Source organism: Eucalyptus grandis, chromosome 6 (assembly GCF_016545825.1).
Source record: "Eucalyptus grandis isolate ANBG69807.140 chromosome 6, ASM1654582v1, whole genome shotgun sequence".
In the NCBI taxonomy this organism is placed as follows: Eukaryota; Viridiplantae; Streptophyta; class Magnoliopsida; order Myrtales; family Myrtaceae; genus Eucalyptus; species Eucalyptus grandis.
In genome coordinates this window covers 10,035,246-10,062,678 of record NC_052617.1, presented here as the reverse complement: position 1 = coordinate 10,062,678, position 27,433 = coordinate 10,035,246, and the positions used below count along the sequence as shown (strand labels likewise).

General features: G+C 40.3%; 1 long non-coding RNA gene across 1 annotated transcript; it reads left to right on the top strand.

The window, feature by feature from the left end:
* Positions 1 to 3,077: 3,077 nt before the first annotated feature.
* On the top strand, positions 3,078 to 4,987 carry LOC120294223. The gene is made up of 2 exons (XR_005551707.1): positions 3,078 to 3,273; positions 4,671 to 4,987. It is a non-coding gene; the product is annotated as an uncharacterized LOC120294223 (long non-coding RNA).
* Positions 4,988 to 27,433: the final 22,446 nt, after the last annotated feature.

The following is a 27,433-nucleotide window of genomic DNA, read 5'->3' as shown; positions in this document are numbered from 1 at the left end:
AGTCGGAAATCTTCGAGTGCACGAGATGGTGCTCAAGGAGTGGGCTTTAATCGAGAAGATTAGAGATTCGACTTTAAGTTTGAAGTAGGCCACATTTCAAATCTTATGGCTACCCTTAGAATTGAACCGGAACTTCAAATGAAAATTAAAACACTCCAATGGACCGACCCAAAAATCCAGAAGATTGTACAAGAGGAGGTAGGAAAGAGAAAACCAGATTTTCAAATTTCGGAAGACGGAATGTTGAGATTCGAGGGACGATTGTGTGTACCCGATGATGCAGAACTTAAAGAAGAAATCTTGTCAGAAGCACACCGTAGTAGTTACAGTATACATCCTGGCAGTACAAAAATGTATCAGAATTTGCGGCAACACTATTGGTGGTCTGGTATGAAAAAGGACATAGCGAAACATGTCGCCAAATGTCCGACGTGTCAACAAGTTAAGGCTCAAGACTTTGCAAGCCAGAGGACTTTTACAACCTCTCGAAATTCCAGTGGGAAATGGGAGCACATCACAATGGATTTTGTGACAGGCTTACCGAGGAGTCAGAGAGGTAATGATTCCATTTGGATAATAGTCGACAGACTAACCAAGTCGGCTCATTTCATTGCAGTACGGAAAGATCTTGATTTAGACCGACACGCAGAGCTATACGTCCGTCAGATTGTTCGCCTACATGGAGTACCGGTGACAATCACCTCGCATCGAGACCCTAGATTTACAGCTGCATTTTGGAAAAGTCTACAGTCCGCTTTAGGGACAAAGCTGCAATATAGTACAGCTTATCATCCTCGGACGATGGTCAATCTGAAAGGACCATTCAAATCCTTGAAGATATGCTACGAGCTTGTGTACTGGACTTTAAAGGAAGTTGGGAAGAACAACTTCATCTTGTTGAATTTGCCTACAATAACAGTTATCAACAGAGCATTCAAATGGCTCCTTTTGAAGCATTGTATGGCCGGGCGTGTAGAACGCCAGTGTGTTGGGATGAAGTAGGAGAACGAAAGATCACAGGCCCAGAATTAGTTCAGCAGTCAATAGACGCAGTTATTGTTATCGAAACAGATTAAAGACTGCCCAAAGTCGTCAGAAAAGCTATGCTGACAAGCGGCGAAGGCCATTAGAATTTCAAGTTGGTGAGCACGTCTTCTTGAAGGTGTCGCCAATGAGGGGTACTTCACGCTTCGGCAAGAAAGGAAAATTAAGTCCAAGGTACGTAGGTCCCTTTGAAATTCTGGAAAGAATAGGGACTTTGGCATATCGCCTTGCGTTGCCGCCAAGACTTGCTCAAGTTCACAATGTCTTTCACGTATCGATGTTAAGAAAGTATGAACCTGACCCAACCCACGTACTGAATTTTGAAGAATTGGACGTGGATGAAAGGGTATCGTACGAGGAGAGACCAATTCAAATTGTGGATCGAAAAGAGCAGGTCCTACGTACCAAGACGATTCCGTTGGTCAAAGTGGTTTGGCAACATCACGGCATGGAAGGAGCAACCTGGGAAAGTGAAGACGCCATGAAAGAAAAATACCCTTATCTTTTTAATTTGAAAGATGTAACGACTTAAATTTCGAGGACGAAATTTTTATAAGAGAGGAAGAATTGTGACAGTCTGATTTTTCGCTTCTGTTTTCAATTGAATAATTTGGGCTTTTCGTCGACGTGCCTATAGCGCTATTCTCTGAGCTGATCACTCATGAGATAACTTGACTAATCGGGAAAGTTATTAAAGAATTTTGATGCAACAGACTTGAAAATTCGACCGGGAATCGACTTGCTCGACCGTGTTAGTCTACAAGGATCGGTTCGGCACAGTCGAAAATCTATCGAGAAATCGGAAATAGGTCGATTCGATAGAAATAAAATTAGGCTTGGGTGATTCCAACTAATTTACAAATTTCTCGTCGATCGGCACTAAACCGATTTTTCTGTTGTTTTGGTACCCCGTGCTCGTAATTGAAATCTCGAGATTTTTCACGACAATCGAGAGTTGCTAATGCGTCGAAAATATATATCGTGGCTCGGGAATAATCGACCACGGGTCGGTGCACCAAAAGTTCCCAAAACTAACCGATAGTTTAAGTTGTGCTAGAAATCACATTTTGACTGAAATTAACCGAGGAAATGATGTCGATTACAGAAATTAAGAATTGTCACGTGTCACAATTCATCCCAAGGACATTGTTGCGTCTTCTCAAAATTTATGGATGATGGGAATTGTTCACGAAATATGCAAGATCAGCAAATTAGAAGAGCAAGGAATTGCCACATTTTAAGTAGGATTTTAAGACCTCTAATGTGAAGCAATTTAAGAGGTATTATAATTGGTTACTAAGGGACTTGACCCTATTGAATTAGATGTTAGATTGGTAATTAAATAAAGAAGAGAAGTCTCCTAAAAAAAGGGAAATTCGTAGGAATCCCTTTCTCCTACAACTTCACCTCAATTTACTTAGCATTTGATGGATATTGGCTTGGAAAAGTTAGGGGACCACTTGATAGGGAAAGGACTCAACATCCATGGAAAAAGCTACGAGAATCCACTCCAAAATTCGGATTTAGCAGTTCATAGGGACTCCAACCTTTTCTTTCATATCAATTGGAAGAAACAACGTTGGAAAAACTTTGTGGGGCCAATGAGGGTGATGGGTGGCCAAAGTTTCCATGGAAAATTAGGCCAAAGACTAAGGGAAACTTCAATGAAACTTCCCAGCAACTTTCACTCTCCTTCCCCACCTTTTTTTTCTCACGCATAGAAGTTTTCTGCTGTAAGTTTGTCTGCTGTATTTTACACGGCAGTTTCCATCTTTCCCTTTCTTCCTCTTAGTTTATTCTTCTTCCTTGTCTTTTTCAACGTACAAGCCGTTGTTTTCTTTTCTCTGAACGTGCTACTTCCATTCTTGCTCCCTCTTGAACGACAAACCAAAACTAAGAAACAAAACAAACCAAGACGTGAACGTTACGTTACCAAAAATATTCTTGGACCCACATAACCGTCGGCCGCCTACCACCATGGTTCTTTTATATAAGTCGTTTAGTTGGAGTGAGGAAAAAACCCCTCACCTGCACAAGAACCCCACAACCGACCAAACTCCATATTTAGTTTCCTCTACCGAAAAATTTATAAGTTCGTGTGTTGTTGTTGTCATCGCACCACAGCAGATTCTTCTGCGGCTTCGGCTCAACACCATCACCAAGACGATCAAGGCTGGTCTCTGTGTTGCTGTTCAACCACCAACGAGAGCCGCCGTTAGCTGTGTTTAGGTGAGTTGTCTTCTAAATTTGGACTAGGGTTGAGTACCTCTATTAGGGATTCGTATCAAGTTAAAAATATGTAGATGAGGTTATATATGGATAGATGTTGGTTAGGGACGTTATGATAGACATAGAAAAGCTTAGATAAGGCTTAGAGAGCAAAACAAAAGTCGTAGTGGAAGATTCGGACTAGAACAGTAGTAGATTACTGAAACAGTTTCTAGAACATGTATGTTTTGCTAATTTTGTAGAAAACTTTGTGTTACGATTTTGAAATGATTTTGTTCTGAAGAAACGTTGTGAACATCTTAAATAATAACATATATTTTTATCTTAATTTTTAGAAATTAAAAAGATGACGATTTTAATGACGTCATCCTCGGAACAGTAATCGGACAGTTTTGTAATCCGTGATCTATTATGATTCTGAGGGCTGTTAATGACCTTTAGAGGTCGTATTTCCAATTGGTTCCTTCACGAAAGTTGTTTGTTATAAATTTTAGTTTAACATAATTAAATTTCAAGTCAAACGAAGCATGTTTCGACACAAAAACGAACTGATTTCGATAGGTTTGGCTCTCTGAAACTGGACCAGATTTTGTGCTGGATAGAAACAATTTCTGGGCCGAATCCAGAGAGATCTGGATCTCGGTGTCTTCATGAAAAATGTTTGTTTATATGTTTTCTAGCATGTATCCGAATTTGAGAATTTTTCGAGATCGTATGGATGACTTTCTGACTTCGAAATTGGGAGAGCGTTATTGGGCAGTTCTCTGTTAATTTGGATGAATAAGAATATATACTTGTTTTGAAGAATTCTTGCTATGAAAGTGCTCAATTGATGCTGTGGATGCTGTATATAATTGATTATTGAAATGTGAAATTGATCATATGCATTCACAACATGAGATTCCGCCACGAGCCTTTGAGGCCGGGCGATGCTCCTTCGGGAATGCCCCACGTCAACGGATGCCGGTCGCAGGGAGGCCGGACCGATGCTCCTTAATTGGAATGCCGTCTAGATGTAGACGTTGCCGCGCTCAACGGTGTGAGGCGATGCCCGGTTATGCCGGAAGACTGTTATATGAGCATTGACATCATTTGTGACATATGAGATGCCCGATTTTGCCGGAAGACTGTTATCTGTTGCATTGACTGTGGCCTGTATGCTTACATGGATATTCACACCTTGCATATGCTTATGTTAAAGTATTCATGTGATGTGTGAACTTGACACTGTTAGGAATATTTTATTTGATGCTAATATGCAGGAACTTGCTGGTGTTAAAAGAGTGGTAAGAAATGTGATTAGATTGCATGCTGGATGTACCCTTCACCTAATCTGGAATTAGGAGATTTACTCGCTGAGATGTGATCTCACCCCTTAGTGGGCTAACATTTTTCAGGTCCATAAATGGAGGAAGGCTAGATCGTGTACAATTGGTCACAGTAAAGGAGGAATAGGACTCTCGCTATCTCCTTCCAAGTGATGACGGGTTTTCCGTCAAGACTGGATGTAGGGTGATAGCTCACCCCCGAGATATTGAGAAGTATGGTATTGTAATAGTAAACCCCAGTTTTATAAATAGAAGCTTAGTTAGTGGTTAATCGAATAGCTTCACTTTTGTATCAAACCTTGGGGTGTTAAACTGGTCTATTTACATAGATATGATAATGTTGTAGTTGTGGTTTGTGAAAAATAATATCCTACGTTTCTATCCCACTGTTTTGTTGTATGGAGATTGTTTACGTTTCCGCATGTGCAAAATAAATGAATGGGTCGGCAACAATTCCTGGGATGTTGCAAATTTAAAATCGACCATTGAGGGATGTGCATGTGCCCGGGGTTCGGGTCGTGACATATATAGTCTACAAAAACATTTTCGGCATTAAAAACCGACGCCTAGTATTTTCCAATTAAATATCGAGATTACTCAATTTTGGGACAAATACCCAAAATTACAATTTCCACTCAATTTGCACAAATCAACACTCAATTAAATAAACCAAGCATACCATTGCAATTAGCATGAATTTCCGGTCACCGGCTATCCCGGTGTAATTTTTGGAAAATAATAAATAATTAAATAAATACCAAAAATAATTAAATAAATACAATTAAATGCCATAAATAGAAACTTAGGCCGAAAAAGCCTAATTAAATACTGAAACGGGCCTGGAAAATTTCTGAACCAATCTAGATAAATAATGCAACCTATCTAGGTGCTAATTAAGCCGATCTAACCACCTAACATGCAATAACGAGTAATTAAATCGCTAATTCGTTCTAACTAACCACATAAACCATACTTAGTATAAAATAATCAACCCTTAAACATCATTAACTCCCCAAGTAGAGTTTAGTGAGTAAACTCACGGGTTTTGCAATCCAGTGAGTCCACGATGATGGCAATGCGGAGATAGGCGATAAACTTTGAAGCGGCAATACCCTATGAGGCCCGGAAGAGGTTCGAAATGGGCCTCGAAGCCCATGGAGGCTTGTTGTTCTTCGGTTCTATTGATGGATCGAGAGAGAGGGCTTGGCGACGGGCTGAGCTGGAAACGGCAAGACGGGCTGGCGAAGGCTGCTGCGAGCAGTGCGACGCTCGACGGCAACCGGACGGCGACAAGAACAACTCAGGCGGCTGGACGGGGGCTCAATGGTGGCCCAGGGGTCTCGAGGGATGGCGAGACGACACGGCAGGGGCACGGGCTTGCGTGGGGGTGCTATGCGAGCGAGCAGGCGGCGACAAATGGTCCAATGGTGGCTTGCGACGGTAGGGGATGGCTGCTCGGTTTTCTGGTTCTTTAGTGCTTCAAGGTGGCTGGAAATGGAAAAAACAGCTCTAAAGAAGAAGATGAAGCCAGCTACACTTGGAGGGGGACCACCAACCTTCTAGAAACCAAATTTGTTCCCCTTGAGCTCAACCAACATGCCCCACCTCTTCAGCCATTGATTAGCAGCCCCTTATCCACTCCAAACTTCCCTAACACACTTGCCAAAAGGTCCAAAAGGTTGTGCACCAAGGGGACCTACGAATTTGGGCACAACTTCCCCAAATTGGATCAATTTCTCTTCAATTGAACCTAAATTGGTCCCTATAAATCCAATCAAGATGTCATCGACCAAATTGACATTTTTCCTTGCCAATAGAACCAACTTGCATCCCAAAAACGCGATCAAAGACGGTCCCCTAATTTTTCAGGACAAAAACGGCCTATTTTGTAATTTTGCCAAAAATCTTGGTTTGCAAAAAAAATCTTCGGAGGATGAGTCGACGTTCAAAAGAATCATGACATGACAAAAATTTCAATTTCTGAAATCAAATTCAAATTCACAGTTAATTTCAATCTGGCACGATTTTAGCATGACTTAGCCTACCGGGTAGCTTTTAGAAATTTTTAGTGTAATTGACCTGTGATCAATTATTTTCGAGCCACATTGTACATCTTCGACACATTGGCGACATTGGTTGTCATGAAAATCTCAAGGTTTCAAATACGGACACAGGGTACCAAAACGACAAAAAAATCGGGCTAGTGCCGATCGACAAGAATTTTGCAATTTGGTGGAATAACCACTCTTTGATCACCTATCTCAGTCGAATCGATCTATCTCTGATCTCTAATCGATTTTTGACTATGCCGTAATGATCCTTACAGACTAACACAGTCGAGCAGTCGATTCCTGGTCGAATTCTCAAATCTATTGCATTAAAATCCCTTAACGGCTTCACTTGATAATTTAGTTATCTCGTGAGTGATCAGCTCAGAGAATAGAACTATAGGTGCGTCGATGAAAAGCCCAACTTATTCAATTGAAAACAATATTGGAAATTTAGGATGTTACAACTCTTCCCCTCTTATAAAAATTCGTCATCAAAATTTAAACCATTACAATTCTTTAAACAAAAAGGTGGAGATACAGTCTTCTCATCAAATCGTCACTTTCCCAGGTTGCTCCTTCAGTGCCGTGGTGTTGCTAGACCACTTTAACTAACAGGATCGTCTTGGTACGCAGAACCTAATCTTTTCGATCCAATATTTTAAACCGGGCTTTCCATGTACGACACTTTGTCGTCCATGTATAATTCCTTAAAATTAAGTATGTGCGTTGGGTCAGGCTCATACTTCCTCAATATCAACACGTGAAAGACGTCGTGCACTTGCACCAACCTCGGCGGTAGTGCAAGATGATACGCTAGGATCTCGATTTTTCTAGAATCTCAAAGGGACCTTCGTATCTCGGACTTAGCTTTTCCTTCCTGCCGAAGCACGAAGTACCCCTCATTGGTAACACCTTCAAAAAGACGTTATCACCAACTTGGAATTTTGACCTTCGACGCTTATCTGCAAAACATTTATGGTGACTCTGAGCGGTCTTCAATTTGTCTTTGATGATTGCTACTACATCCACAGACTGTTGAACTAACTCTAGGCCTATGATCTTTCGTTTTCTGACTTCATTCCAATACACTAGCGTTCTGCGCGCTTTGCCATACACGCTTCGAAATGAGCCATCTGAATACTCTACGGGTAGTTGTTGTTGTGGGCAAACTCGACAAGATGAAGTTGTTTCTCCTAGCTTCCCTTGAAATCCAATACGCAAGCTTGCAGCATGTTTTCGAGGGCTTGAATCGTCCTCTTAGACTGGCCATCCGTCTGAGGATGATAGACCGTACTGTACTACAGCTTAGTTCCTAAGACAGTCTGCAAACTTTTCCAATATGCACTAGATCCACTTTTGTTAAAGACAACTTATCAATGAAATTGAATCTTTGGCATATGCCCTTTTTCAGCTCACAATATGGACATATTTGATCAAAAAATCAAAATGCTTCATGGTTAAATAGTCGGATGTGCACCACCTGCCTTGTGATTTTCTTTTGCATAATACCTCTAACTTGCATCTTGTATCTGACCCAATCGAGCATAATCACACATTAAATATGCAAAAACAAAGACAAACTAACTGGATCTAATCTGACAAGGTAAATGAAATGAGAAGGGATGCACAAAGCATCATCTTCGGTTCAGCCAACAGTCCTTAATTAGTCACTGAAGATTAACTCATTTACATTACAAAAAAAAGATAAAAATGCCACAGCTTTCAAAATGTCCAATATAACGTCCCTTCTGCAAACAAAGGAATGCACACAAAAAAAGTTATACCTATGGCAAATTCAGTTTGTAGGAAAGAAGCATGCTTGGGCAATTAAAATAAGCAGCTAAAGGCCTTTCAGCAGACTTCTTTGAAAGCAGAATTAGAGGAAATCCTTTCCCTTGGTGGATAATTCTATAAAAGCCACCGTTAGAGGTGCATGACTACAAAAAGAAATCCTACCTTTGTAACGACTTTTAAGAAGTGAAGGAAATTATATCAATAACTCACACTAATGGGACTTATCGCATTGTAGAACACAGGTACCGCGATGGAAATGGAGATAAGGCTTAAGAATATCCTAAGCATTTGGATGATTTAAATAGCGGTGTCTTCCACTCTTCCTCATCTTCCACCTTAATAAAAGGAAGGTCCTCAATATCACGTAATCGCAATCAAAAAGAGAACTTCGGTATTGGGCACTTGGACACAAATCTATCTTTGATGGAAGACATTGGGACTCTGCCCATGCCCCCCGTTTCTTTGCAGGGACGGGCACAGAGAGTATAAGATTTTTAAGACGGATCAACCACTCATCCAAAAACAGGCTTCTCATGTTGTCAACACCATATACCTCAAGAGATTCGAGAGAAATCCCCTCAACCGGCATGCATGGGGGAGGACCTCTGATTATCTCCTCCATGTTTGCACAAAGGCTAGTGTGATAGATTTCAACTTTGGGAAGTGAGGTAGCCACTCAGATTCTAGCAATCTCTTCATTTTATCACATTGCACAACATAAATCTCTTCGAGACTAGGGAAGACTGGGGGCAGAGCTGGTGGTGATGTAACTGATGCTATTATCCCCACCATTTCCTCAAAATTAGTTAATCTAATCTCTCGTAGAAGCAGAAAGAAGAATTTAGACCCATGCCCTAAGAGATACTCCAGTTTCGGACATTGAAGAATTTCCAAAACCCTAAGATTTTGGAAGAGGGGAGGGTAAGGGTAGGGGTTGGGGCAGGGGAGTCATGGATGTTGGTTATTTCTTCATCTTGTCCTTCACAGAGCACCCATAGGTTTTTCCATTTTTCTATGATTAGTGACTCAAGGTTTTCAAGATGACCAACGACAGGCAAAGTTGTTGTCTTGTCGCAGTTAACCCATATCAGTTTCTACACATCTTGGGGAATCAAAATACAAAAGCCAGTGCTTTCCCCTCCCATGCTCAAAATGGCATCAATCCAGTCCAGAATAAAGACCCTCCTCTCATAATAGTGTTGGGTTCTTTGCTTAATAATGCTCACAAACTTGTTGAAACCATCCACATCTTCAAGGTAGCATTCAAGGACCTCCAATGCCAACAATTTTGTAATGTCTTCTACATTTGCTTCCTCCATTTTAAGATATTTCAAGTTTAGCATACCCGCCAGCTTTCCGCTGGCTAACTTTATTTTTGTTTTAGTAAGGTCAAGGTATCTCAAGTTCACCAACTTTTCCAAACCATCAATTGCTTGAAGACAAACATAGCCATAAATGTCCAACTTTCTTAGAGATCGGAGATACTCTAAACAAAGAATCTGGCACAATTCCCCACACTCTCTTAGCAATAGTGCTCTCAAGTTTACCAAGTTTGAGATGGAATTTGGAAGTTCTCTTACTTCACATCCACTAAGGTTTAGAACCTTTAGCAACCACAATTGTTGGAAGAAAGAGTTGGAGATGACCACACCCTTTGAAAAGCTTCTATTCAATAGACAAGTTGGTAGCTTAGGACAATATGGTGACATGCTCAATGGAAAATCTTTGATGTCATTCTCCATAAGAGAAACTTTCTCCAAAGCATCCGTCCAATATTCCTCAGAAGGAATCATCCGGAGACGCTTTCCTGCTCTTACAATGGAAGTCGCACTCATGATATGCAATGCCATGTCTCCAATCAAATTGTGCATCTTGATCTTGTCCCTATGATATTCCAATAGGCAAACATTTTTCCAGTTTTTTCAGAATGGTAAGGCCTCTATCATATTGTTTCTCCCTCGTATTCAATCCGCCAATCAATCCTTGGTCAATAAAGAATTCTATCAACTCGAACTTATCAATCAACTCATCTTTCGGATAAAGTGCACAAGATAAGAAACACTGTTGGACTTCAGGATTACCAAGGTGATCATAACTGAATTTCAAATTCATTAAGACTTTCTTCTCCATATCTGTTTGCTGCATGCTTGATTCTTTCAATTTCACCAAGCAATCCTTGCATTCAAACACAGGGGTCACTCCTCGCATGCTTCTTGCCATTGTGATGATTGCAAGTGGCAAACCTGCACATTCTTTAACAATGGATTCCACAACGCATTTAGTTTCCAAATTAAAATCAAATCCAAGCTCCTCCAAAAATAAACTCCGTGCTTCAATATGGGATAGAGGTTCAATTTTTATCTTCTTTTCACAATGCATCTGGCAACAGACATCAAAGGATCGAGTGGTTAAGACCAACTTCAATCCATATGCTTTAATATGGATTCCCACCTCTTCAAGATCAACACGTTCCCACAAGTCATTGAGAATTATTGTAGACTTCCCTCTTTTGGTTAAACAATCAGAAAATATTGCTGCTCGTTTCCTCAAATCCCATTCTTGTATAATGCCCAAACCAAACCCCTTCCAAAGGTCGTCCTACAACCTTCGTGTGTTGAAATCTTGTGACACAGTGATCCATAATACATTGCCATAGTTTGCTTCCTCGAGGAGTCTATTATGTACATACACCATAATAGTCATTTTACCAACACCCTCTATTCCATAAATGCCCGGTCGGGATATTTCATTCCCTACTAGGAACTCCAAAACCTTTGTAGTATTTCTCTAAAATGCCTCTCCCACCATCTTTTGTTCTAACAATTTACCGACTTTGGTCTCTCTAGCCTCAAATAGTCCATTGCCTTGTCTCATAAGGTCTTCTACTCCTCGAATCAATTTATCCACCTGTTGATGTGATGGCAAACAATCCTCACTTGCTGCTTCAATACTACAGAAATTATTTCTAAGCTTCTCCACATCTGCCAACCAATTCGCAACTTCCACACTCAGCTTCCGTAGGGATAGAGATGTAGCAAATAGTAACTCATCCCTTATGCTAGCTTCTTTGCTATATAATAATTGGGATAAGTGCATTAGTAGTCCTAAAACTTATCATGAAAATGCAATTGAGTCCTAAAACTTTTGAAAAGTACAATTAAGTCCTAAAACTTATCACCAAAGTTCAATCAAGTCTTAAAACTTTCAAAAGATTCAATAAAGTCCTAAAACTTATTTTGAAAGTGCAATTGACTCTTAAAACTTTTAAAAAGTGCAATCAATGGAAGGACTTAGATTGCACTTTTTGAAAGTTTTAGGACTTAATTGTACTTTTTGAAAGTTTTAGGACTTAATTGTACTTTCTGACAAATTTTAGGACTTGATTGCACTTTTTGAAAGTTTTAGGACTTAATTGCACTTTTTGACAAATTTTAGGACTTAATTGCACTTTTTGAAAGTTTTAGGACTTAATTGCATTTTCTGACAAATTTTAGGACTTAATTGCACTTTTTTGAAAGTTTTAGGACTTAATTGCATTTTCATAACAAATTTTAGGACTTTCAATGCACTTATCTCATACTTTTCTTTTTAAATCTTTATTCCCTTCAATGTTGTTGCTGTGTTTTGATGACTCGTCATTGGCGCACCCTCATTCATATTTAATTCAGCAATTTAAAAAATTTCATATGTCAGAAGTCTCATCATAGCATTTTGCTGCCCAATAATAATGTAACATGGTGATACATAAGGATTAACGTCTGTAAATAAACATAGACCTGGTAATGATGATGGGATTATCAGGCCTGTTCCACAAGGTGGAATATGAGGTGGTGCATTATTTGGAGCTTGTGATGATGATGTAATACATGGATCCATGTCCATTAGAGCTTGTGGGTGACATGCGACTATGGTAGGATTCTGCTCCGTAGGCCTTCTCTCACGATCAATGCATTGCTGTGGAACACTTTGATGTTGAGGGGGCACCGAAGCTGGTTGCAAGAAATATTCAAGCTTAAGATCAATTAGCAATGGGACTTTCAAATCAAGCCATGGATACAAGTCAAAAAACATACATAACTTGATCATGAAAAAGATTGACAAAGAAAATCAACATGCACATAAGTTAAATATTTTGTTGAAAGAAACCGCACAGTAGAAAAATAGTGATATCGATATACATAATATGCAATGATGCCATTATAATTTCGAAACTTTGCAATATGGAACAAGATGAATTTGAGTTATGCTAAAGTGATTTGATAACAAAAAAGAGGTATCATCGCTGTAATGAAAACATCAATGCTCACTTGAGTAAGATAATCTGGGAATATCTATGATTCGTTCAGAACAACGGTAGCTATTTAGGTAAATCAAGGCATACCTTGTGATGATGATTGTCGCGACCAATTTTTTTCGGGTGTGAACCACCTAGAGCTTGGCTAATGGATTGTTAAGCCTAGACTTAACTCGGGCTCTCCCAAGCCCATACCAATTCGCGACTTTAGTTCAAGTTTTTTAACATGCAAATGGATTTTATCTAGGAGTCGCCACTAATCTATTTTTGGTGGGTCGATTAGAAACCCAAGCAAAGTAACGGGAGTTTTACTTTACTCCTACGAACTAGAGATTTATGAGTTCGGGGACTTGATTACGCTAGATTTCGCTAACGCCCTTTCGATACCTTTCTTTTTATTTTGAAAAATGTTTGGCAAGTGGTTTGGATTGATTTTATATTCATTTCCCTAACATGTGAGGCGATCATGCGGGTGCGCAATCCATCAATTTAACACCCAATAAAGCAAATAGAAAATGCAGGACTTACCTCGTAGCAACGAAAGCATCTGCAATGTTTATTCAAAATCCACATCAACAACCTTGGATATGGTTTCTAATTAACACGCAAATTCTCTTTTTTGTTTTCACTTATTTAATGAAAATTATGCAATATGCAATGCAATATTAACTAAATGACCTAATTCCAATGACATGTAATTTATAACTAATTGGGCTTAGCAAAAAATACTAAATGACATGCATCTCAATGAATCCAATTCTATATGATGTGCACATGATTTTTATTTTTTTTAATAAGCATGCAATCTATCCTGATATGCAATGACGTACAAAGAATGTCCTAATTCTAATTTTTCTTTTTCTTTTATGAAATTCAAAATTAAAATGGCCAAATAATTAAACATGCAATTCAAATTTAAAACTATCATCCTAGATGAATGCAATCTAATTCAAAGATATCATCTAACCTAGATATCATCTAAACATGCATTAAAAAAGCTAATTAACCTATCATGCAATCAATCCTAATCTACATGGGATGTGAATGCAACTTTTTTGTATTTTCGGGATTACATGGAATAATTAAAAGATAAACACTAAATCATCCATGATCTTTGAAAATATTATCCACCATTTAGATTGAAATTCAAACTTGACTATCTCGCTAATAAAATCAATAAATTGATCTTAAGCCTTAAAGATCAAGATATCAATTTTACTCCGCGTGAATAATTATTCCATCTAAAGCCTTATAGATAGAATAAAAATTCGTGCGGTTGCGACTTGGATGCTACATCAGGCAATTTCGATCATGCATTGGAAAATAAATCAAACAAAGAGACAAAATATTCAAAACCTCAAACAAGATAAACAAATCTACCTAATAAGTTAAATCTACCTAAAAGATAAACCTATAAAATAAAGTAAAATAGATCTATACCTAAATTTGAATTTTTCCAAAAAACCAATCGGTAGAACGGACCAACGATGGGCACGGCACGGCAAGGCTCAGCTTTAGGGCAACGGTTGTGGCAATATCTCGGCTTGGCTTGGCACAATTTGTGACGATTTGGATGGGCTAATGTTCGGGACATCAATGTGGCGTCGAGTTAAACATGGAACAGCAACGTTGACGCAGCAAAATCAGCAAGCTTCACCGATATTGGGTTGGGTCGTGATGGACACGATTCAAGCCTGAGGAACTCACGGACACGCCTACACCGATACTGCTCAATCCACTTTTAAGCACACCTCGACACTGGACGTGGGCAGCAATTGGGACAGCAAACAGTCAACGTTTGAAGATCCAAATATTTGCTGGCGAAGTTGAGGAATTTGCTGTGATGCTCAGCCCTCCTTGATGCGCCCATGGACTAACGTGGCAGAACAATGGGAACAGCAAATTAGTTGACGTTGGGCGCCCTTCACGGACAAAACACCGGCACCGAGAAGGAGCTGCAGGCACACGTGGAGATCACTAATGTCGATGGAGCCTCCTTTGAACTTCCGAGGCACGTGTGGGGATCACTGATGTCAATTGATCACCGAAAATCAAAGGGCAGCACACGTTCGCCAACGATTCTCCCTCACGATCCGTCCCTCTCTCTCTCTATTCTCAACTTTTCGTCCTCACCGGTCATCTCTCTCTCTCTCGCAAACCGGTTGCTTTTCTCTTTTCTTTGATCTAGGAAACCGAGAGAGGCCACCACTTTTGCTCTCAAACTTTTTTTTTCGAAATCTCTCAGAATTTTCTCACGTATTTGCTCTCCAAAATTTCGAAAATCCTCCCCTACGTACGGCCGTGTGGATTGATATGTGTGGCCTCCCCAAACAAATTGCACGCGAGGTATTATATAGGTCTAAAAATGTATCTCTACGGCATATATTTTTTTCCTTTCTTGTTCGCGCATGATACCCCTAAATATATCATTGAAATATATCCACCTTGTGCAATATTCCCCTTTGTATTTTCACATATTCTATCCAAAATTTTCCTTTTCGTTCGAAAATGCATAAATGTGTGAAGATTCTAAACGGAATATGTGAAAAATTTTGCACTCGCCGTCGGTCCAATAAAATAAACAAAAATGTTCCTAAACTATATGCCATGTGATTTTATTTTTTTAGGGATAAAATTAACCCCTAATTTTTAAATGTCTAAATGGGTCGCCAAAATTTAGGTGTCAACAATGATGGGCCGGCCATATTTGCTCCACCCTCCAGAACTTGCAAATCTTCATGAGTTGCAGTATCTGTGTTCATTGATTCTCGAAGGGCAAATGAACTGGTTTTAATTCCACATTCTTCATTGCACCTTCGAAGTGGTTGGTTAGAATGTGGGTCGGTAATTTGATCATACAGGGATAACGATGCCCATGCTGGTGCACCTATAGCCATCCCTAATTTATAAGTCACAACTTCATATGTTAGACTCTGATCAAAACATTCTTACTCCGCATAACAAAGCAACATGGGGTTTACAAAGAGACCAAGTGAATGATAAATTTAATATGGACTTTGCTAATAAGTGCCCTCGTGACCCTTGTTAAACACCCAATAAAGGAAAGTTAGTAATTTTCAATGCACTATCTCTATTCTATTATGTGTAATCAATGTATTGAAAATAATAATATTTCTTTCATTAAGTATACTTAACAAGTGTGATAGGACACTCCGTAGTGAGTCCCATTTAATATAGATCGATATTTTATGCCTTCTGATGTTGATGGGCCTAGTGTATTTATTGTGACATCCTAATTTTCAGGCTCTATTTTTGATTGAATAAGTTGGGCTTTTCATCGACGTGTTTGTTGTTCTTTTCTCTGAGTAGGCCACTTACGAGATAACTAGCCTATTAGGTGAAGCCGTTAAAAGATTTTAACACAATAGACTTGAGAATTCGATCAGGAATCGACCGCTCGACCGTGCTAGTTTGCAAGGGTCATTACGGCATTGTCAAAATTGATCAAAGATCAGAGATATGTCAATTCGATTGAGATATATGATCAAAGTGTGGGTGATTTCACTCGATTGCAAAATGCTCGTCAATCGGCACTAGACCAATTTTTCTGTCGTTTTAGGTAACTTGTCCCCGTATTTGAAACCTTGAGTTTTCCTGATAACCAAGAGTCGCCAATGTGTCGAAGATGTACATTGTGGCTCGAAATAAATTGACCACAGTTCACTTGCAATAAAATTTTTTAAAAGCTATCCGATAGGCTAGGTCACACTAAAATCGCGCCAGATTGAAATTAACTACGAATTTGAATCTAATTTCAGAAATTGAAAGTTCTTTTATGTCACGATTTATTTTAGGACCATCAACTCATCCTCCCAAGATTTTTTTGCAAAATGAGATTTTTGGCGAAAATTCAAAATTTGGAGGACTGTTTTTTATCTCGTTTTTGGGATGCGAGTTGGTTCAATTAGCGAGAAAAATGTCAATTTGGTCGAGAACACCTTGGTGGAATTTATGGGGACTGAATTGAACCCAATCGGAGGAGAATTGAACTCAATTTGGAGAATTATGTCCAAATTCGTAGGCCTAGGGTCCATGAACCTTTTGGACCACTTGGGGTGTATTCTAGGGAGACTTTGGTGCTCAAAATTTGCTGAGGAAGCCAGCCCATCTAGTGGGGCCTTGCCTTGGGGACAAAAGGGATAGATTGGAAGCCAAGAGGGACCCTCCAACCTTGTGTTGTCCCGTTTCTTCTTCAACTAGCCTACTTTCTCCATTTTTAGGGAGTCTTGAACCTCCAAGTTGCAAAGAAATCGAGCCAGCCACCCCCCTTGGCCATCGCACGCCCGCCAGACCTCCTGCCGCCACCGCTCACCAACGCTCGCCTGTTGTGGGCCCCCAAGCCCCACACGTCATTCCACCTACTCCGCGAGCCGAGCCAGCTCCATCTACCTCTTGCTTGTTGTCCCGAGCTCATCTAGCCGCCGTACGTCACCATTCGATCATTCGCCGCTGCCACCGTCACCCCTACTCGCTCGCCTGGCTGCCGATCCTCTTGCCTTGCCGTTTCAGCCGTTGATCCAGGCAAGCTCGATTCTTGGACAGAACTGAGCAACCCAGCCATCCATGGGCCTTTGAGGCCCATTTTGGACCCCTTTCAGGCCTCGTAGGGTGTCGCCGCTTCGAAGTTTGTTGCGCGTCTTTGCGACACCGTTGCCGTGGATTCACCGGATCATAAAACTAGTGAGTTTACTCACTAAACTCTGCTTAGGGAGTTAATTATGTTTACGGGTTGATTAGTTTAGGCTAAGTATGGTTTAGGTGGTTAGTAAGAACGGATTAGCGATTTAATTACTCGTTATTGCATGTTAGGTGGTTAGATTGGCTTAATTTGCAACTAGACAGGTTGTATTATTTATCTAGATAGGTTCAGAATTTTTCCGGGCTCGTTTCGATATTTAATTAGGCTTTTCCGGCCTAAGTCTCTATTTATGGCATTTAATTGTATTTATATAATTATTTTTGTATGTATTTAATTATTATTATTTTTCGGAAATTATCTTGGGATAGCCAGTGACCAGAATTTTGTGTTGATTGCAATGGTATGCTTAGTTTATTTAATTGAGTGCTAATTTTTGCAAATTGAGTGGAGATTGTAATTTTGGATATTTATCCCCAAAATTGAGTAATTTCGGTATTTAATTAGAAAAAACTGGGCATCGGTTTACAATGCCAAAAATGTGTTTATGGACTATTATAAATAGTGTGATTTTTTAAAAGAAATATATTATGTTTTTGGCTCAAGCCGACTGTGTACCCACACACAATTATTTTTGTCGGGTATTTTTAACACGGTATTTTATCAGCTTGTGAGACCATTTATTTTCAGCTTGTGTGAGCTAAGATCGTTTTATCAGCTTGAGGGAGTACAATCTATATATTTATCAGCTTAGGTGAGCTCCTATCTATCTATATCAACTTGCGAGAGCTATGACCATATATTGCAGCTTGTGAGAGCAAAAACCATCTATTTCAACTTGTGTGAGCCGTGGTTGTATCAATTGAATCGATAGATGGAATTGAAATATATATGGTCCTGATTGATAGATAGTACTGATTGACATATAGTATCAATTATGTTGAATTCAGCTAATCGATTGAGTGGATAGATGATTTGAATTGATTGGTTGAGTACATAAAATCTACTGACTTGCAGGAATGAGCTGAGATGAGGTAAGTCCCCTGTCTTGTGTGTGCATAGGGACCTTTAGGCGTATTTCCTTCCTAGTTGGAGTTTAAAGGGTGAACTTGCTGAGACATTGTCTCACCCTGTCATGGTCTAATATTTTCAGGTCCTTAGATGGCAAATCCTCTTGAGTGTTTTGGCCATCCCATGAGGGTTATCGAGCGGGTTTCTAGCTATCCCAATCTCAGAAGTCATTGGGTCTATGAACTTATAGTGACCACTATCTGGGTCGAAGAGAATCCACCTCTTAGGATACCTCATCGATTCAGAGCATGGTTCCACTTACAGACCCAATGGTTTTAGGGTGGGTCACCTTAGGACTTTTGATATCCCCGCCGCGGTAGTTGATGCTATTTTAGACGAGGATCCAGCTAACCCTCCTGATGGTGTGGTGGAGGACCTGATGCCTCCGACGCCTGTGGAGACTGAAGAATCGGTGAATGAATCCGACTAGCTGGTCATATGACAGCTTTGTTTTGAGGACTCATCTTTTGTAGACTTGTGAATATATACTAGTATTGTAAATGAGCTAGTCTGCTATGTATAAATGTGGCGCCCCCGAAACGGCCCCCGATCCGTTAGGGGTCGCCACACTTCACTTACCTTTCCTTGACTTGATATATCTTCTTCTTTTTTCTTTTTTTTAATGTTACTTTGATACCATAGAATTATAATGGGTCCATAGGTCCTGGGGGTTTATATCATTTAGATCGATCCCAACGTAGTTCATATAACGGAAGCATATTAAAAGTCTCCCTATTCCATACTCAACAAAATAATGCAATGCACACCAACAACACATTTTATATAAGTTAGAGCCGAACATTTTTATTTACATATCTTGATGGACATCATGAATCAGTACATCAAAAGGCCAAGGCATTTCTAAGCTTGGCTATATCCAAAAGTACTCAACTCTACAGCAGTCATGTATACCAGTCCATCATTAAGTGTCGGCGGTCCAAAAAGCGTCATCTGTTGTCTCAACCCACAATCAAATCCAATCTGGTCCGTCAGCCAGTGGTGGTGGCAGCAACCTTAGCAAGTGGCCATCCAGTCGGACGAGAACTAAAATGAACTCCTGATGGACTGGGCCGGCAGAACGGCCTATATCAAAGGTCAGCAACATCCTCATATGTTCGAACGCCAATCCATGCACTCCAGAATGATGGTACTTTGTCATCTCCCACTGTAGGTCAACCAGGAACCCATAAAACGTACCAAGAGTCGAAGGCAGCAGAGACATTTTCTTTCTAGTCTGAAATGTTAATCCCCAAACGGGGTGAGTACAACCACTCAGCAGTAAAAGATCTATCAAACTACACGATGCAACAAACAAGACAACCAAGATTTCAACTGAAATGCACATATCATCTATGCAACCATGCATATAAATCCATGAGGTTCATCCCATGCCTTAATAACCACATTTTCAACCAACTCAAAATCATAGACAATTTATATGCCATGCCATATGCACACACATGTACATGATTGATTTCTCATTTTAATATTCGAAAGAATCTCATTTTCCCGGGGACCAGTGTTTGCATTCCTCCGGGCTCTCGCACCCAACCTGGCATCGCGAGACTTCCGGCACACACCTCCGGGCATCTCACACCCCAACTAGCATCACGAGGCCTCCAGCACACACCTACGGGCATCTCGAAACTCCCGAGGACATCCGACACACACCTCCGGGCATCCAATCGGCGTAGACTCACTCGACCCTATGCGCATCCCAACACTACTGGGGCATCGTCGTCTCAGCCGTTCGACGGTATTATCAACATCACAATATATATACATATATGTCTCACTTTGACAATAACATTTGATGACATATGACATGCTAAATTTCACCGCATTCATTGTATAAATGACGATCTAAGGCATCACAACTCATAGAGCAATTCAATTGTTCTTGAAATAAAACAGTTTTTCGAACCAAAACAGAATGCACTCCACTAATTGAAATTCTGGAAAAATTAGTATACGATCTTAATAAATTCTGAGAATTTAACATGTTATAAACAAGGTCTAGGGGAAGAAGTTTTATGAAGAACATCAAGTTAAGAAAATTCCGTATAAATCGTAATGATCTGTGCATCACAGCCATAAAACTTCAAACATCAATATTGCACAGTTTTAATAAAAAAGTTCGATATAACCCATAAATGAACTCACAAAATTCTGTTATAGATAAAATCTAGAGGTAAAAGTTTCGTGAAGAACTCAAAGTCGGATTCATTATAGATCAAGAGCTATAATCACTATAACTCTCCCTAACCATCTGTAACGGTTTTTCCAGGTTTAACACTTTCAAAGAAAAATCGTTTTACCGACCAATACTTGTCCGTTTCTTCTCAAAATTTAGTATGTTACTACTCAAGATGTCATCTACAACTTTCATCAAGGACACAAAGTCAAATTACAACTAAATAATTGTATAAAATTCACGGAGTCGCCAAAGGTCAAGCTGTTTTTCCATGAAACAGTTTACTAGTCCTAAAGAACTACTTCTATCCTTTCGAAATTCCAACATCCAGCATCAAAATTCAAGCATCTCCAAAATCCATTACACTTCACACACAACCATAGCAAGCAAAATGTAGATCAATGGACTTCACTTGCCTTAAGTCCGACGCAACCACATCAAGCAAAACAGTAACTAGCGGACTTGGGTGTAGCTCAATCGACGGCAAAGCTAGGCGGTGTCAACGGCGGCAGCAGGCGTGCTTACGGCGGGGCTGGTCTCCTTCTTCCCCTCGCCGATGCACCCTCACAACTCTCTTTTTCTCTCGGACTTTCTCTCTCTTTCTCTCGGTTACTCTCTCTCCCTCGGTTGCTTCCTCGTTCATTCTACCCCTTTCTTTTCCTTTTAATTTCTAAATTAGCTAGTTTTTATGAGGTTTTGCATGGGAAACCTCCGGTGAAGCAAGGGGCGGTGACACCTCATGCAGTCCCTCTTTCCATTTGTCAATTTTCTTGCATGGAGGTGGCCTCATTCGGCCAAGCCTTGGTCGACTGGATGAAGGGGAAATGTGGGCTGGTTTGGGTGGTTTTGGGCCTTAAGTATTCGGCCCACATTTGCTCCTAATTTTTCCACTTTAATCCCTGCTTATAATTACATAATTACAAATATTCTCATGGCCATAAATATTACAGCAATACACAAGGATAGTTCAATTGGTAAGGTACAAGGCCAAGTATAGAAAATTTCTTATCGATCCATATTATAGTACAACCTCGGTCTCACATGAGCATATGATGTATTTCCAACAAAACAATAGTCCATTCAATGCTCGGCCCTTGCTTAATTGTAATCCATTGGTCTAATGATTATAATATAGTATGATGGTGCTTCCATCACTTAGTCATGGGCCGTAGTGTATCTAGGGATCGTTATGAGATTTTAGGATGCAACAATAAAAGTGTGTTGTGGTTTTCAAAATTGTTGCCCTGCTTTTCTATCCCATCTTTGTGTTGTCCAGGGATTTATTTATTCGCTTCCGCATGCGCATTAAAATGAAAGGGTCGGCGACCCGTCCTAGGACATCGCAATTTAATTAACCACCAAGGGATGGACACGCGTTCAAGGATCGAGGCGTAACATCCCCGCTCGGAGTGGTATCAGAGCTAGTCGATAGTTGGAGTGGTAAGGTGCAATAGGTTTATGGGATAGTTATTAAGAATGTCTTTTATTTCATGCTGGTGCATGTCAGTGATAGCTGTTTGGTAAATTATATGTGAAGATCGCTCAGCTTCAAATTCTGTGTGGAATTGGAAAGTGTTTCTTTAAAGAACTTGCATAATAAGTGATCAGGAGCAAAGGACTCCCAATAAGAGAACCATCGGACCTGCGACTCGGGGTAGGACGCCACAAGGGTCCGTACCCGAGGTGGTCGTGGTAGAGCACCGGCTCAGGCTAGCACAAGCGTAAGAATATCGCCATAAACCGGTATTGAGAGTGTAGCAACACCGAGTGATCTTAGGTTTGACAAGATCGTTCAGGTGGTAGTGACCCTTGAGGACTTGCTAGGCCAGCAAGCACAAGACTAAGCCGCCACTGTTGCTACACTTGCTGAGGCCCAACCCTTCAATTGTGATCGGGGAGCGAGCCGCCGCATCTAGGTTGCGGTTCAGTTCAAGCAGAGATGGAAATAGGTTTGGGAAGAAACCTATGACTAAAGGAAGGTACCTCATTCTGCCCAACAAAAAGGATGGGACTGGGAAGTCAATGCCCAACTTGAACGACGTGTGTCGTTTCTATAGGAAAAGACATGGTTCAGTACCATGTTATCTCAAAACAAGAGCTTGTTTTAAATGTGGCCAGCAAGGCCATCGGTTTAAGGATTGTCAGTGTAGGCAGATGGGACCACAACTGCTACTACCGCCACCACCTTTAGGGAAAAATAAAGGAAGTGTGCCATAGAACGCACCACAATATACGATGAACAAACCTCCAGCATAAGGACGGATGTATGCTGTCACCCGACCAAAGACGGAGGACTCACTAGATAGGTGCCGAGCTTGTAGAAGAAAGCATGGACAAACCCAATGTCCCAGTATAATGGGAGCGTGCTATAAAAGTGGCAAGCGCGGCCATCAAGTGAGGGATTGCCCGCTTAGGTCCAAGGGAACACAAGCACCATTATTGTAGTTAAGGCACCATTAGAATGGTGAAAGGGACAAGAATGAACCGATCATGCACCGATCAAAGGGAGAATTTTTTGGGGTGATTGATCAAAGTAGTGCAATGGAGTTTTGGGTTAAGCTTGTAGAATTTCAGTTTGTTGTAATAAAGCTGTAGAAAGAAGAAACACTGGCTAGAGTTGTACTCAACTAGTTGCTTATGTATAACTTTGACGTCATATATGAAAAGAGTTAGCTTAAGAAGCCTCTTGTTGTGATGAATTGTTGTCGTGAAGTAACCTAGCTTAATCCGTTAGCATGTGAAAGTATCGAATTTATTGGAAGTCGAGAAGAACCATCGATTACCTTAATCCCGTTGCTTAAGGCAACTCATTTGTTAGATGAGGATTGTCAAGGTTACCTGGCAACTGTCGTGGATACGATAGTTGAGGAGTTGAAGATCGAAGATATCTTAGTAGTTCAAGAATTTCTAAACTTGTTTCCGAAAGAATTGCCAGACCTGCCGCCAGAGAGAGAGAGATAGAATTTGTGATTGAGTTAGCACCCGGGACAGAGCCAATCTCTAAGGCTCCTTACTGGATGTCATTGTCTAAGTTGAAAGAATTGAAGGTGCAGATGCAGGAATTGTTAGATAAGTGATTCATACGTCTCAATGCATCGCCTTAGGAAGCACCAGTTCTGTTTGTGAAGAAGAAAGATGGTTCGTTGCGCCAGTGCATCGACTATCGTTAACTCAATCAGGTGGCGATCAAGAATAAGTATCTACTGCTGAGGATTGAAGACTTGTTTGACCAATTACGGGAAGCGTTGATATTTTCAAAAATCGACTTAAGGATAGGGTGTCATTAGCTGAGGATCAGAAATGAGGGTATACCGAAGTCAACATTTCGTACTCGATACGGCCATTATGAGTTCATTATAATGCCGTTTGGTTTGAGAACGCTCCAGTTGCTTTCATGGATTTGATGAGCTAAGTGTTTAAAGAATACCTATATCAGTTTGTAATCGTGTTCATCAATGATATTCTGGTGTATTCGAAGAGTTTTGAAGAGCATGAAAGTCATTTGAGGATGATACTCCAGGCCCAGAGGAATCATCAGTTGTACGCCAAGTTTAGTAAGTGCGAGTTTTGGTTGACTCATGTAGCATTTATAGGCCACGTGATTTCAAGCAAATGAATCTCCGTGAACCCGTCCAAGATCGAAGCAGTTATTAGTTGGCCAAGACCAACAGCAGTGTCAAAAATCAGAAGCTTTTTGGGTTTGGTAGTTTTCTACAGAAGGTTCGTGGAAGGATTTTCATTTTTGGCTTCACTGTTAACTCGACTATTGAAGAAAGAAGAAAAGTTCGTGTGGACATACAAGTTTGATTGTAGTTTCCACGAGCTTAAGCAAAAGTTGACTACCGCACCTGTGCTGACCATTTCATTTGGTCCTGGAGGATACGCAATTTATAGTGATGTGTCGTTTAAAGGACTAGGTTGCGTGCTAATGCTACATGGTAGGGTTGTTGCATACGCGTCCTGTCAGTTGAGACCTCATGAGTTGAATTACCCAACGCATGACTTAGAACTCGCAGTGATTATTTTCACATTGAAGATTTGGAGACATTATTTATGAGGGGAAAGATTCCATATTTTTACAAACCATCAAAGTCTCAAGTATCCATTCTTTCAGAAGGAGTTGAATATGAGACAACGTCGCTGGATGGAACTTTTTAATGACTACGATTGTGATATCTTATATCACTCTGGAAAGGTGAATAGGGTCGCAGACGCTTTAAGTCAGAAGTCTTCAGTCACATAGATGATGGTTAAGGAATGGGTTTTACTCGAGAGCACTTGAGATTCGGTTTTCAAATTTGAGGTAGGCCACCTTTCAAATCTTATGGCTACCTTCAAAATTGAGTCGGATGTTCAGATCAAAATTAAGATGCTTTAATTGACAGACCCGGATGTTCAAAAAATCTTGCAAGAAGATACTGATAAAAGAAATGCTGATTTTCAGATTTCTGAGGACGGAACATCAAGGTTCCAAGGATGATTGTGTGTACCTAATGATGCGAAGCTTAAAGAGGAGATCTTATTAGAAGCTCATCGTAGCACTTACAGCATTCATCCAGACAGTACGAAAATGTATCAGAATCTACATCAACATTACTAGTGGTCCGGTGTGAAGGCAGACATCGCCAAGCATGTCGCCAAGTGTCTAACGTGTTAGCAAGTGAAGGCACAATATTGTAAGTCGGGAGGACTTTTGCAACCTCTTGAAATTCCCGAGTGGAAATGGGAGCACATCACAATGGATTTTTTGATAGGCTTACCAAAGAGTTAGAGGGGGTAATGATTCCATTTGGGTAGTGGTCGACAGACTAATGAAGTCGGCTAACTTCATTGTTGTACAAAATGACCTTGATTTAGACAGGCATGCAGAGTTGTACGTGCGTCAGATCGTTCATTTGCATGGAGTACTGGTGACGATTACATCAGACCAAGACCCGAGATTCATAGCTTCCTTTTGGAAAAGTTTGCAGACCGCCTTAGGAATGAAGCTGTAGTATAGACGGCTTATCATCCTCAGATGGATGGCCAGTCTGAGAGGATGATTCAAACCCTCGAAGACATGCTGCGAGTTTGCGTGTTGGATTTCAAGGGAAGCTAGGAGGTACAGCTTCATCTTGTTGAGTTTGCCTACAACAATAGCTACCAACAGAGTATTCAGATGGCTCCTTTTGAAGCGTTGTATGTCATAGTGTGTTGGGATGAAGTCGGAGAACGAAAGATCACAAGCCTAGAGTTAGTGCAGCAATCAATGGATGCAGTAGCAGTCATCAGAGACAGATTGAATGTCACGCCCCGAACCAAGCGCGTGCCCATCCCTCTCTGGTCAATAATATTTTGCGACTTCCCAGGACGAGTCGCCAACCTTTTTCGTTTTATTGCACATGCGGAAGCGAAAATAAATCCCCTAACAATAATCATCTTGAGATAGAAATGTAGGAAACAGATTCACAAACCAAAACACACATTTACATACATGATGAGTCATGCACAAGGTCTATGACCAAAAGACTACAAAAACTGACTTTCCAAAAAAAAGCGGTCCTAACTGACCTAACCTTTCGATCACCTCCTCTCAACTCCAAGTCCTCCACTCGACGACCTTGAAAATTTAACCCACGATGGGGTGATATATGAATCTCAGTGAGTTCACGTTCTAAACTCCGATTAGGAGAGAAATACGCCTGCGTCCTAACCACACAATCACACAATCATAAGAACTTACCTCACCTCAGATCCACCCTGTAGGTCTATACAGTTTATATCACAGACAACCAAATAAATATGAGCAACAATTAAGCTCCAACAACTAGAACGCCATACTCAATTCTCAAATCAGCACAGGGGTCCTAATTATATGGCCAAATTGTTATGACACGACCCATACCATGTCACACAATTTTTTCCAATAATCCAGTGCATTCAACTCCATTAATCATGTGTTCCTAGTTTTGCTCTCAGCATATAGTACGGCCTACTTTCTGTTCGGCGGTACTCTGACATTGTCAGGCATCGTCTCATACCATTGTGCACGGCATCATCACTATGTCAACAGCATTTCATAAAGGAGCATCGGTCCAGAGTCTACTGCGACGAGCATCCATTGGTAAGGCATCCCATATAGGGGTAACTCTAGCTTAATAACTCAGGACAAGTTTTCTTAACCAACACACGATTACTCGAACATGGCCTAAGGCACCATGCATTGCACTCAAATATCTCCATTAAAATAGTGAACCTGGCCTATTTTTTTCGTATAAGAAATACCCATGAAAATTGTCGTGTGTAGGTACACGGTCAATTCATCCCAGAAATTTGATATCATTTCTTTTAAAATCTCATGATTTTATATAGTACTTAAAACTATTTTCGGTGTCAAAATCCAACACCCGGGATTTTCTGAACAATTATTGGAAATTCACAATTTCAGAACTAAACACTCAAATTTCCAATCGGCACTCAATTTGCATAATTTAACACTCAATTGCAAAAATTAACCACACCATTGCAATCGACATGAAATTCCAGTTACCGGCTATCCCGGCCTAATTTCCGAAAAAAATAATTAATAATTAAATTTAAATACTAAAAATACCACCCTAGGCCAAAATCACTAAATTAACCGCCTAAACGAGTAGGGGAAATTCCCGAATCCAGCTAGATAGCCTCTTTTAATCTAATCTAACCACATAACATGCATAATTGACATAATTAAATCACTAATTTAATCTAACTAACCACCTAATTCCTAATTAATTTAAACTAAACACCCCT